The sequence below is a fragment of the Meleagris gallopavo genome, chromosome 11 (assembly GCF_000146605.3).
Source record: "Meleagris gallopavo isolate NT-WF06-2002-E0010 breed Aviagen turkey brand Nicholas breeding stock chromosome 11, Turkey_5.1, whole genome shotgun sequence".
NCBI lineage: Eukaryota > Metazoa > Chordata > Aves > Galliformes > Phasianidae > Meleagris > Meleagris gallopavo.
In genome coordinates, this window is record NC_015021.2 from 2,765,402 (window position 1) to 2,778,320 (window position 12,919).

General features: G+C 36.3%; 1 long non-coding RNA gene across 1 annotated transcript in view; it reads left to right on the forward strand.

The window, feature by feature from the left end:
• The first annotated feature begins 3,395 nt into the window (after positions 1-3,395).
• LOC116217044 overlaps positions 3,396-12,919 on the forward strand; it is a 38,258-nt gene continuing 28,734 nt past the window's right edge. Inside the window, exon 1 of the long non-coding RNA XR_004160921.1 lies at positions 3,396-10,177. This is a non-coding gene — a long non-coding RNA (uncharacterized LOC116217044). The remainder of the gene's footprint in view (positions 10,178-12,919) is intronic.

Sequence of the window (12,919 nt, forward strand, 5' to 3'; positions counted from 1 at the left end):
AAATAAAAATTGGAACTGGAAAGAGATTGGAAAGCTGAAAGTTGCAAAGATGCAGTAGTGGCAAACCCACTACAGTTCTGATGCAGACACCAAAGGCTCTGTGCCCTTCAATCCCATTATTAGAAGGAGCCTCCTCCCTCCAGTACCTGTGTGTTTTCTGTGTATTGGCGAGCTTACAGATGCTGTAGCTATATAACACTTCTGTTGACTGTGATTAGAAAATAGCAAAAGCTGTGTGAATCAAACAATAATAGCTCTTCTCTTGCAGGTTATTTTCTTCAGTAGACATGAAAGCATTTTATAAATGAATCTAGTACCATCTACATATAAAAATTTGGGAAACTCGAAGCAGAAGGAGGCTCCAGGAGTTGGCCACAGTCTTCCAGCAAGGCTGTGACAGAGTAAAAATACAGCAGAGGTTCCCAGGATGTCTGCTTAATGCTTTAACCACTGCAGTCAGCACTGCTTTCTCTCTCTGTAACACACCTGGAAGCCTCCAGCAGCAGTACATCCTGCAGCATGAATAAGGACTGACAAAGTATATTTTTTCTCTTGTAAGACATGAAAGAAGAGGCAGAGGAACCTACAGCAGGCAAGGCAAGCTTCAGCCTAGAATATGCAGTGGGAAAGTGAGAAGCATGATTTCTCTAAGTACTTCGTCCCCATGGATGCCTCTGTGATTGAAAGAAGACTTCAGTGAACTGAAGAGGCATGACTCTTCAGTGACAGAATCTATAGGCAATGAATGTTAAATCTATGCTGTGTTTTTAAGCCTGACTGATCATACAGTAGAGAGCCAGCAAGTAGAGCTGTAGGCACAGCTCAGTGCAGTCTCAGGACAGGCAGAATCTCTGTATCTGTACATTTGGAAGTATATGACAGCATGAGAGTGCCTGACAGGCTGTCTGTAGGGTTTCAAGCTGAGGACAAGGCAGGTTTTCCAAAGATGCCTGTGGTACGCTTTGTGCTCGCCTGCATGCCGCAGTGTTGAGATAGCATAGGGACATGCAAAGAGCATTGGTAATGGCAGTGACTGAGGGGGGGAAAAAAAAGGATGATTTGTGTTAGAGTTGTGGAGACAGAGCTGATGACATGTTCTGGCAGTGGTGAGAATATAACACTATCCTGTGGTTGTGAGTAATTAAAAAGTAGCTTGATGCCATTGAGTTTGTTTGGGATTCAGTACGCACAAAGAAATAGTAATAGCTGTAAAGCTTTTAAAGAGCAAGAATATAGTGAGTAATTAAAAAAAAAAAATAAAAGAGGCAGAATAATATCCTCAGCAGCTTTATGGTACAGATAACTGACCCATTCCTTCACCTGAAGCTGAAAAATGAGCCTCTTGGAGAGAGTGGTTGGTAATACCTGAATAAGTTCAGTACTGATATCAGAAGGAAATTGAGATTAATGAAGGATTCATTACGTCAGGATTCAGAATCTCATCTCAAAAATAGGAGAGGAGCAGCTGTGGAAAGAAGATACCGTATTAACATTGTAAGTCTCAGTGCAGACATGTGCAGTACAAAGAAATCTGTATGGCCTGCATGACTTTATCTCTGATAAAGCATTTACGTCTGCTGTTACCTCAATCCTCTTTCCTACATCACAGTATGCCTATGGCAATAGGAGTGCACTGAGGCATAATGTGGAGTTACACAATGCATATAAAGGCAAAGATGTCAAACAGAATATATATTATAAGTGATAGTGTGTCTGATTGAAAGAGTGGATGTCTCCAACTGAAGGGAAAAAATATTTCTTTAAGCTCTATGAAACTAGAGAAGAAATCAGTGATTCAATCAGAGTAGCACTGTAGCAGATCGCTTTTATAAGCTCTTTCCAGAGCAGAATCACATATGGAAACAATTGTGGGTAACATGCAGTAAAATACATTCCATGGAATAATCCCGTGCTGGCAGAGATTGAACTAGACAGTTTAATAAGCCTTCCATCCTTAATTTCTCTCTGTCTATGATTCTTTCAGATGAAGCCATGTAATTTTATGTCTTCTATAGCTTTGGAAATATCCAATACCTACAGCTTGACCTGTGTATAATGAAGTCCAGGTTGCTTGGGAAAGAAAGACACCCTAATCATAACAGCATATTTCAAATATAATCAACTCCAGACCATCATTTATATTTATTTATTTGTTTGTTTACTGTATCTGTGAAATGAAATATACTGCTTGGAAATACTGTAGTGGCCAGCCTCCCTTAGAACCTTATTAAATCCTCATATTGAGAAGGTGAAGAGTACTAAAAATGATGTAAAAATATGATGGGAAATATAAGATACACAGAAATTGAACAAAAAATGTTTGGATGAAACCACCCTCATCTTTTAACTGTGTTATTAAGAGGTGGCATCATAGCATCAAATGAGCTGTACATTTTGGGTGGCTACCAAAGATTGCAGATGCTTGAGAGCCTTTGATGGACAATATGTAACTTTTGTACATTTGCAATATTTTACATGATGTGAATCCAGAGAAAACAGTCCATTTCTTTGGAGCACCTCTGAATTTCTCGTCTGCATTGGGAATCATTGGCAAGCTAAATCTCTGATACCTGAAACCCCAGCTTGGCACTAGCTGGAAAAGAGATAAGTGTTTGGTCTCATCCTATATCTAATGTCTAGTAGGCATCGAAATCTTAAACAAGAATCACCTTCTGAAAATATTGCTCTGTTAACTATTCTAGTCTTTGAAGATTGAGACACATGGGCACTTCTGTAGGCTATTTTATACCATTGTCTCTCATAAGAGGAATGTCTTCAGATGACCAAGAGTAAATCTTATCCTTCACATTTAAATAGGTGAAGTCTGATGGGATGAATTTCAACCCACAATAAAATACTTCCAAATTTTTCCTGAAAAAAGAACAGAGTAATTTAAGAAATGGCTAGGAAGGCTGAAGTCCGTGATAAAGTCATGTAAGGCTCCAAGGCTTCAATAGCTAGCATTTTTACCAGTCCAGATATGAGGAAAAATATAAAGCTACAAGAAATATTTATAAAAATCTTTCAAAAATACTCTCATACATACAGGAGTAATGTTTGGGGAAAATACCTTTCAATAAGGTAAGACTGTTGACTGTTAAAGAGTAGCACAATAAAAGCAATTCATGTGAAATATTAATAGGGGAACTAATTAGAGATGAGATGGAGTGAGATGTAATTATACCTATGTCAAACCCAAAACAGGAAGAAAAATGTCCTTTCCCCCCAACCTAAAAAAATACTTGTGTTCAGCGGCACGCTGAAAGCTATACTTATCAAACGAAAGCATTAGTAAGCAAAGAAATACTTGAATACTATCTATTTAAAAATGAATACTCAGAATTTTCAGAAAGATATAAGGGAGAAGGGGAGGGAAGGGGGAGAAAAAGCAAAGAATAGGTTGGCTTTGATTCTGAAAATTATGAAATTTTCTATTTTTAGTGAAGTTTAAAATAGTGTAGGGACTGATAATGCATAATTGAATATAAATCAATTTTCATTCCAGATGCAATTCCAGGTTTTGGCAAAACTTGCTTGGATATCTGAGAGGTTCTTTGTGAGACATTATTTTATCAATTGTGGATGTACCAGTAAGTTAGTTTTGCTCTGAATATCTAAAACCAGGCATAGTAGTGTTGATTCTTCATGAAGTAAATATGCAAAAGGTAAATGACTGGACATATGATACAGTTTGATTTCATCTATCTTTAAAAGTTTGCTAGACTTTTCTTAGTAATCCAGTTGAACCTGGATTGGAATAATAAAATGTATCTATGTAGACCTGTCCAAAACTAATGCACCTATTTATTTCCATTGAAACTACAATAGATACAAAGAGCACTATAACACTATTTGATAGAGGAAATTCTCAGCTACAGAACAAAATTTTTCAGTGCCTTCACCATCATTTAGCCAATTCATGTGGAGGAACTGATTGAGACACTCTTCATTTTGTGGTGTGACAGCTGTGCATGGCTGTCTGGATCATGGCTTGTATTTCATGCTACTGTCACCACTACTGAAATGCACCAACCACCCCCTTACTGTGCTGACATCAACTGTTTGGTCTCCATAAATGTTCACCAAGCATTGATGAATGTCAGTGGGTGCTATTTTTTTCCATACAGAGGGATTCAGAGAGACACCTTTGTTTCATACACATGTCAATGTCAGATACTGTTTTGTCAGACTACCAGTCTGCTGCCATCTGTCACACAGAAATAATATGTGTTGGAGTACTGGGGGAAAAGATCAATTTCTACTGCCATTCCAGCATCTGCCTCTGATGTCATGGGCCAACATAATAAAATAGGAGGCATTACTTTCGGAGCAGCCCTTGTAGGCATAATCCTATGAACTACAGAACATCCAGGCTCTGTTCTGAGTAAGCAGCAAACAGTTTATTTTAAGACTGGATTTAGATCTTGAATATTTGTAAGCATCATCCCTGTGGGGGCTGACAGCAGTAACTGCCCAAGCTCACATCCAAGGGTATGTGTGCAGTGGTGTGGAAAGTCCTTATTCAGTGTCCTGTGGCTTTGGATCCATTTGAATGGAACTTCAAACAGTGTATAGTCAAGAAGGAAAGCCAGCTTATCCAGCCACTTAGCAGCATTGATTGAAATCTTGGTGTAGGCACTATTTGAACTGAGATTTGCCAAATATAGATTGTATGTCAACTGCTAACGCCAGAAATGTGTTTACAATAACACAGTGATACAATAAAAACTAAGAATAGGAGTTTTACCTTAAGATTAATTTGAAAAGACTTTTAGAACTGTGTTTATTGCTGAATATATCCTAGGGATACATAACCCTTAACCTCAGTCCTTCTAGAGAAGCCACACGCTAACAAGCTGGAGGAACTCCACCTGGCCTCAGCATTAGGAACTTCATGGGAAAATAAAAGTGGGATGATGTTACTTTTGTTTGATGTTCCAGTGTGAAACTCTCAGAGGCGGCATGCTCAAGCAGCTGAATTAGCAGTGGAAAAACTCAGTAATGTGCTTGCATTTACTCTCAGCTGTACTAGTATGCTATTACTACATGGCGTACAATAAGATCCAGCTGTCCTCAGTGCCTGAATGTGACCCAGTCATAAATTATTGTATAAATGGCTTGAATAAGGATCCAATAATATTTATTGAAAGAATACCACCACATTAGAATTGTGATGTTCATGCTACATATGATTTCATCTTCATGTATGATACAGATGGTTGGTAATTTGTACTTCCTTTTTCCAGAATAGCAGATCAGAATTTATGGCCGGGTCGCAGAATCAAGTTACAATTTCAGTGGTAAGGTAACAAATGAAAAAGACAATATATTTGTACTTGAAAATTGCATCTTTACCTTGATCACAGTACTGTGGTCCACCTATACTGCAGATTTGACTCTCCAGAGGTCCCTTCCAGCTGCTACATTTCTGTGATTCTGTGAAATCATTGCATTCCAGAGTAAGTGAACTGACAAAAACATAAGTATCATGGTTGGTTTCTTTTTCTCACTTCTAATGTGTTTGTACTGAGTTTTCTTTGTGACATCTGAAAATAGCTGAGATATACGTGGTTTGGATGTTCTCTAAAGATTACTTTTTATCTTTCAGTCCTCTTAAATACGCTAGTAATGTAAAACAAACTCAAAACAGACTTTCCAGAATAAAAAGCAGCACCCTAAGTGTGTTTCTTTTGAATGCACTAATGTACTCCAACCCAAATCAAGTTCAACAAGTTCTCTAAACCTGATGGAGACTGTTCTCTCTTTAATGGTAATCAAGTTTGGACCTTGCCAAAGTTCATATTCATAAATGAGACACAATTATCTGTCTTCTCCTAACACCCTATGTTATTGTTCTGGAAACCATCTATTCCCAGTGCAGCAGTATGTTTTACCTGTAGCTTACCTACCCTATTTACTGTCTACAGCTGATATATACACTTCCATATTTAATGTTATTATTTCTCCTGTGAGAGTAAGATTGATTTATGGTATATCTGCATCCAGAAAATGTAGGGGGTCATTGACCAGACTAATTTTCAAAGTATTGCTACAACCAGACACGTGTTAAAAGGTTATTTTACTTACTGAAAAATTATGACTCCCTTGTTTTGAGACTTATTTTTTTTTGAGAAGTAAAAAGTGTCTCTCAATGCAAGAATGGATATTCTCAACAGTAGCGCAGTTAAACCTTGGATTGTGATTAATCTTAATACTGAAAAGAATTTAGAATTATAAGCTTCCCTATCGTGTTCAGGATGTAAGTAGAAGCAATCAGTGTGATTGCTTAAAATAGCCCAGTTTCCATTTTCCAATGGGAGTAGCATACAAAATTCATCAATAGTGTGGGCATACGTTACTCAGCCAAGTAATCACCATCGTCTTTTTAGGCAGTTAAAATTAAATTTCAACATATTGTATTAAATTCTCACTAACAGAGTCTTGGACAAGCTTCTTATACAAAGAATGTAAAACGTGTTAATGAATAAATCCAAATGCAAACTCATTATCTTAAGACGACATAGCAGAAGCATGAAAACAGTTATTTTCCCTTAGGATGTCAACTTCTCAATTATAAACAGAGCACCGGAAGATATGCTTAGGAGGCAGATCTTTTAGATGAGCTAATTAAGGATGTTCTAGCTTTTTGTGTGTGTGTATGCCCAAGTGAACAACGCTATTGAGGCAGAGGGAACTAGGCAATTGTTAAGTACCATTCACAGATTGTTCAGGTGGTTAAGTTCGGTTCCAGGACAATGTTTCAAACTCAGCATGGAAGCATTTAAATCAGCATAATTTTAGAAGCAAAAATCTCTTGAAGGCAAGTCATACCATCTAAAGGAGAAATGCAGCTATCCTCTTTAAATTGAAAGTACTCATTTAGAAAAAATTAGATTCAGTTAAATGTTTAATGTAAGATTTAGAAACCAGAGTGTTCAGAATACTTTTGTCTGCAATTCAAGAAAAAGAATTTAAGTCTTTTTTTTTTGGTCTATGCTACATTTACACTTCAAGCATTGAGTCTTTCTTATTAAATATGCATGTACTTATCAAAACAAATCCCACTGCTTACGTTAGTCCATTATTTTCTCTCAATATTTTGCTGCCTGACAAGAACTGATTGATATCATTAGAATGACCTAAAGCAGTAATCTCAGCTGATGTATTCATCTGTTCAGGAGCTGAAAATATACCAATACAAACATTTTGTTTTGATAATAACTCTTTTTATTCTATCTTACGAGCAGTAATATTAACAATCATGTAACAGAGCTGCAAGTCTATAGCCTTCAGTATACAAAATTTCACTGCTGCCTTTTCCTTTGTAATATTAAAACTCAAAGTGCCAGTGTTGCAGCATAAATGTCTCTTTACTCTCTCTATGTGTAGGGTAAGAATGAAGTATTTGCAATTAGGTGGAAAACTGGCCAGAATATATTGTATATATATGCATGTCAATTCATTGCAGAGATGGAAATAAAAGCAATTGATCATTCCAGGAAACGTGTCAAAAAACATATGGGAAATTATACCGTATATATGTTCTTTTACTTTTGTTTAATATAGCAAAGTTAATTTACTCAGTCTTGTTTTATTATCAAGATGCACATCAGTCAGATGTGCCATTAAAATTTAGTGGTTTTCAAAATGGAAAGAAGAATGAAGTCCTATTATTTACCAGTATTCATAGATCTACTTTGCTCACAGTATTTCTAAGCATGTACTTTCTATTGGCAAAGAAAGCATTTTGACTGGCTTGAAAGCTTAATATGCTCCCATGAACTTTTTATGACTTAATCATTAGAAATAAACTGCTTCATGATCTCTGTTACTTGATGTAAGTCTATTGTTTTTTTTACAGTTCACTCTTATTCCAGGAAATTGAAATGTCTTGCTGGCAAACCAGCAAAAATACTTTTGCAGTCATTTAGTAGCTGCAGAAAATAGCTTATCTGAATCAGACTCTTGAAATTTAAACAATTAAATTTGGCAGTTTCCTGTTCTGAGACAGGTAGTTGTTAACTAGTGTTGATGCTAATGAGCTAATGAGACTCATTTCTTGTCCTTCAGTACATGGGTGAGTGTTTGTCCCTGGGATATAAATTCCTCTAGTAGCTTTCGAAACACTGACTAGTTAGCTTACATCGATGTCTCACATGTATTCATGCAAGTAATTAGTAAACTTTATGAAAAGAAGCCAGGTAGAAGAGGGAGAATTAGTGTTCCTTCTCTAAAGGAAAAAATAATAATAATCGGACTGCTTTTATTATTAGGTACCTGAGTCTCTTTTGAAGGGAGATGATTCCAGCATGATGGCAAAGGGGAGACCTTGGATCACCGTGGAACCTGGATCATAAGATCCAGACTGAAGAGTGGCAGGCCTGCCAATATGATCACAATTCTTACTGCAGTTAACAGGGATGTTTTCCAGGGGGTTGCTTGGATCCTGGCAGAATTCCATGAATACCCCTGAAGATTTTAACAAATCCTGTTAAAAATCTGAGGAAAAAGGTTCCTGAAAACGGGGTAGGTCTTCTGTCAGTTATTTGCATCCATCGTTAACCAAGCTTAGGCTCCTGTGGAAGTGCACCATATGCAGGTTTGATTTCCTTTTAAAATTACAACCCTTTTACCCTATGCTTCTCTGCTCATGGTTCATCTGAAGATACAAAGTCTGTTACAGAAGGCAGGTAAGGAGATAAAATGGTCATCACAAAATAGGAGAAAATAGACCAAAAAGGAGATATACTGAAATATTGCAGCAAACAAGTATCTGCTTCCTAAAGATTTTATATGACAGCTAGAGCTGCTAACATTATTCATGTATAAAGAAGTTTCCCAGAGCATCTTTAAGAGCATAGGCCATGTACTCTTCAAATAGCAAAAGTGTTACTGCCCGGTAAGAGAACACCATAACAAACATTTTTCTCTTTCTGTGTAAATATTGGGGATGGTTGGAGAAAGGTACCCAACAGTGCATAGCAAATAGTGACTCAAAATGAATATTCCAATAGTGTATTTCCGAAAGATATTACATTTGAAAAGCAAAAATCTAAAGTAGAGATGATTTGGATATGGATAAATATTTAAGTAGTAAATAGTTCTAGAAAGTAAAATTGTATTAATAAAATTTTACTGAAGACCTCTATGGATAAAGCCTAGTGAAAGCTAGAATGTCATAAGTTATTCAATTTGTTTGTGAAGTGTTGTCAGTTAATGAGTGAAAAAGAAAGTGGGCTTAGTCATAGTGATTCTTTTCCTTCTTGAAGTTAAGTAAAAGACAGGAAGATTGTGTTTAGCAAAACAGTTATTGAGATCAAAATGATTTCTGAGTATTTAGATTTTACTTTAGAAGGTAAGTACTGTGAAATGACCACATTTTTTCAATAAACATTATTCTGTTCTTATCTGTGACATTTACATTAATTCATGATCAGTTTGTACACTCTTGCCATCTTATGTAAACTAGTGTAAAAATGAATGAAATCATCCAGCTAAAAACTTAGAACCTTCAGAAAGATATGAAGTTTTACTCTGAATGAATATGCTTGTGCCTGTCAGTTCTAAGGTATGTTAGTTAAATAAGGTTTGTTTCTTGTTCTGACAGTATATCATTTTTCAGTGGTCAGAATGTGTAAAACAATGCACAGTGCAAGCACTACCAACAACCTTTGCCCTTTAAAGCACTTATGTTTTCATTAGTGAAAAAATATGGTCATAAGAAGATGTGCTACTAAATATTGGCTTAGGTCTGCTGTGAGGTTGGAGAGTAGCAGAGGTTGTTCCACTACAAATTCTTTGACCTGACTTGTCCATTAGCTGTTTGATGTCATGGTTATTTGAATTTCATTTCAGTAGCAGCACATTAATTTTTCCATTGGGTCTCTTATCACGATAAGATTTTGCAGGTTGGAGAAATCACAGCAATAGCAGTCTCTACTTTTTGGATTATTTTTTTTTCCTAAACAAAAGTGATCTGATACTCTCTCTTTCCTCCAGCCAGGATGATTTTCGCTACTGTGTAATGAGAGAAATCCTGCATCTTTGCCTATTCATGGGCCTGAAATACAGCCTACTGCAGCTGATAAGGTATAATGGGTTTCAGTGAGCTTCAGCACCTCTGAACTGAACACAGCGGAGACCCAACATGACTGAAGTTTCCAAGTCCAACTGTAAGGTAAACCACTGTTTGAGTAATGCATGTGTCAAGTATTGTGCAGCATTCTGTGTGTCTGTGTTATGTTGTTAGTTACAATGCCACAATACTCCTTTTTATATCTGAGGGTTCCTTCCCTTCTCTGACATACGAAAAGAGTCTCACTGGATAATTTAATCAGGTAGAGTTGAAGTAGAAAACAAAAATTCATATGAAAAACAGTCTGAGATCAACTGAGATAATGTGAAAAAATCCACAGGAAAGGGTAGAATTTGCTTATCAAAATCCTTTACGAGGACTATATAGTTTTATTTTACGCATGTAATATTATATATATATATATATATAATAAAATATGTAGCAAGAAAGAGGACTACATTATTCAAGAAGAAGAAATAAAGTTACGGTCCAGTTACTTTAAACCACCTGTAGTACTTACTAACTAGGAGGAAAGAGTATGTATTAGTTTTTGTTGTTGTTTTGTTTTTTTAACTAAAAGTTAAGGGAGAAGTGAGAGAAAATTTTATATGGATATAACAGCTAGACATATAAAAAAAAATTCTATTTTAGTAAGGAGTCCTATTATGTAACCTATGCATAGGAAAATGGCATTTTTCATTGGAAACTAACTACAGTTTTGAAGTAGGTTCGAGAGATATTCCATGGTCTGGATTATTAAATGTTAGAAAATGTAATCAATTAATTCAGCTACCCGTATGCATGGCAGAATGGGAAATGTTTGTTTAGATTCCAATTTATAGCTGTTTGTTTTACTATTTTACCCTCAGGAGGAAGCTTAAATGCTTAATTCTGCTGCTTTTCTAGTATTATACAAAGCACACAATAAAGCATAAGGCAACTTTGCCTGGTTTATAGTAGTACTTTTAATTAAATGTTTTTTCTTTGCAAACTGAATTTAAAAATCAGCAATAGGAGGCTTTAACTGCACAATGTCTCTTTTGAGTTAGAGACAAAAGCTTTAATTGGCTTTTATTGCAGGAGGATTCTATTGTAACCTTAGAGCCAGTATTTGTAACCAGTATCAAAAGGGGTCCTCAGAACCACCAAGAGAGACTCATGACAGCTAACACACAAGCACAGGGGAGTGGAGAAATACCAAGAACTTCTTGGAAACAACATGATTAGGTGTGATTGTTCTCAGAAGTCTGATGCATGTTTATAACTTTAGCATTTATGTATAGCTTTTGTCTGAAAGCTAGGTATGCACCTTAGGTGAGTGATGCCCTGTGCATCCAGCGCCATAAAAAAGAATGCTGCCTCTTCATGCTACACTGGTCACTGGTGTTAAGAGTTTTCTTTTCTCCTGGTTTTTTTTTTTCTGTGACAATATCTTTATACCATTTATATTTAAGATCTAACTTAATTTGTTGAGAGTTTCTACTTTGTTGTCTTGTCACGTAAGCCTTTCCCAGAAACTAACAAATGATCTCCACAGAATTGTTAGGGGAAATAATTTCTTTGCATGTTATGGTTTGGAAAAAGGCACATCAGAAGTGGTAAATACCTTTGTGGATCTGGTGTTGTCTTCAGTGAAGTTCTGTGAAGTGCCACCTCTGGTACCCAGACAGTTGCCTATGCCACGCAACTGCTGTTCTTGTGTTAATAGTTTTTGTGCTACTGGGACATTACATTAGTAATCAGACAGAAGGAATACAATTCAGTGAAAATTCAAACTTAATGGACTGAACTGTGCTTGGACTGCCTTAGTTAGTGTATTGCAGTGTCTGCAGTCATAATTACATTTGATTGTGTGAAAAGTGCTTACTAGGCTGAATTTTGAAGCTACCTGTCCATTGTTTGGTCAAACAACATATAGTATATATATAGAATATAGACACAGGATGAAAGTCTTTCCCCTTGCTTAACTTGGAAGTCCTATATATATCTGTGCTTTATTAAAAACGTAGCTGTAAGGATTTTGGCTAGGGTTAAATAATACATGCAAATAAGCATGAGCCAGAGACAATAATTTAGAAGCAGGATGCTCCGTCATGGGTGTTCTAGGAGCTGAACCAGGAAATATTGCCTCATTCCCCAGAAACATGAGCCTAATTCTTACCACATTCCTAACCTAATTGTGCACACTGACCAATTCAGCTATGTTTCAGACAGCTAAATGTCTAGGCATGGCTGTGATTTTCTTTGTTTTGTTCAATCTGATGTGAGCTCAGTGCTTGACAGTGGACTTCTGGATGTGAACCTCATCTTCCGGCTTTTGCAATATTTGGATTTTCAGAAGGTTTCTTCTGAGTCATGAACACTATATTTCTACCATCCATTAATATAAAATGTTTGCATATTTATTTCTAGATGAATTATTCACTTGTTAAGATAGGAAAAAAAAAAAAAAATTAAATGCTTTAGAGATTTCAGCACAAAAGCAATAACCTGGATCCCTCTAGAGGCCATTTGTGTAATATTCAGTAGGGAAAAAGAATTAAACTTGTCTCTCAGTTCTCTGTCCGCAGATAAAGGAAGCTTATCTATCTCCTATTACTGCATATTATCTTGCCAGCAGGTTTCTGTTGGGTGGTGTAATTATTGTACTTGCGCTTCCTTAAACTAGCTCATACCTTTTGCTGGGTAATACAGCAGTTTCATGGTACGTTAGTTCAAAGTCTTAATTCGTCTACGCACTTTTCTTCAAAGATTGTTTTTTAAAATAATGAGTGTTTTATGCTAAGCACTGATCAATGCACTAGAAGGAGAGGTTTCCATTTGCAGTAGCGTTGCCAAGGAACT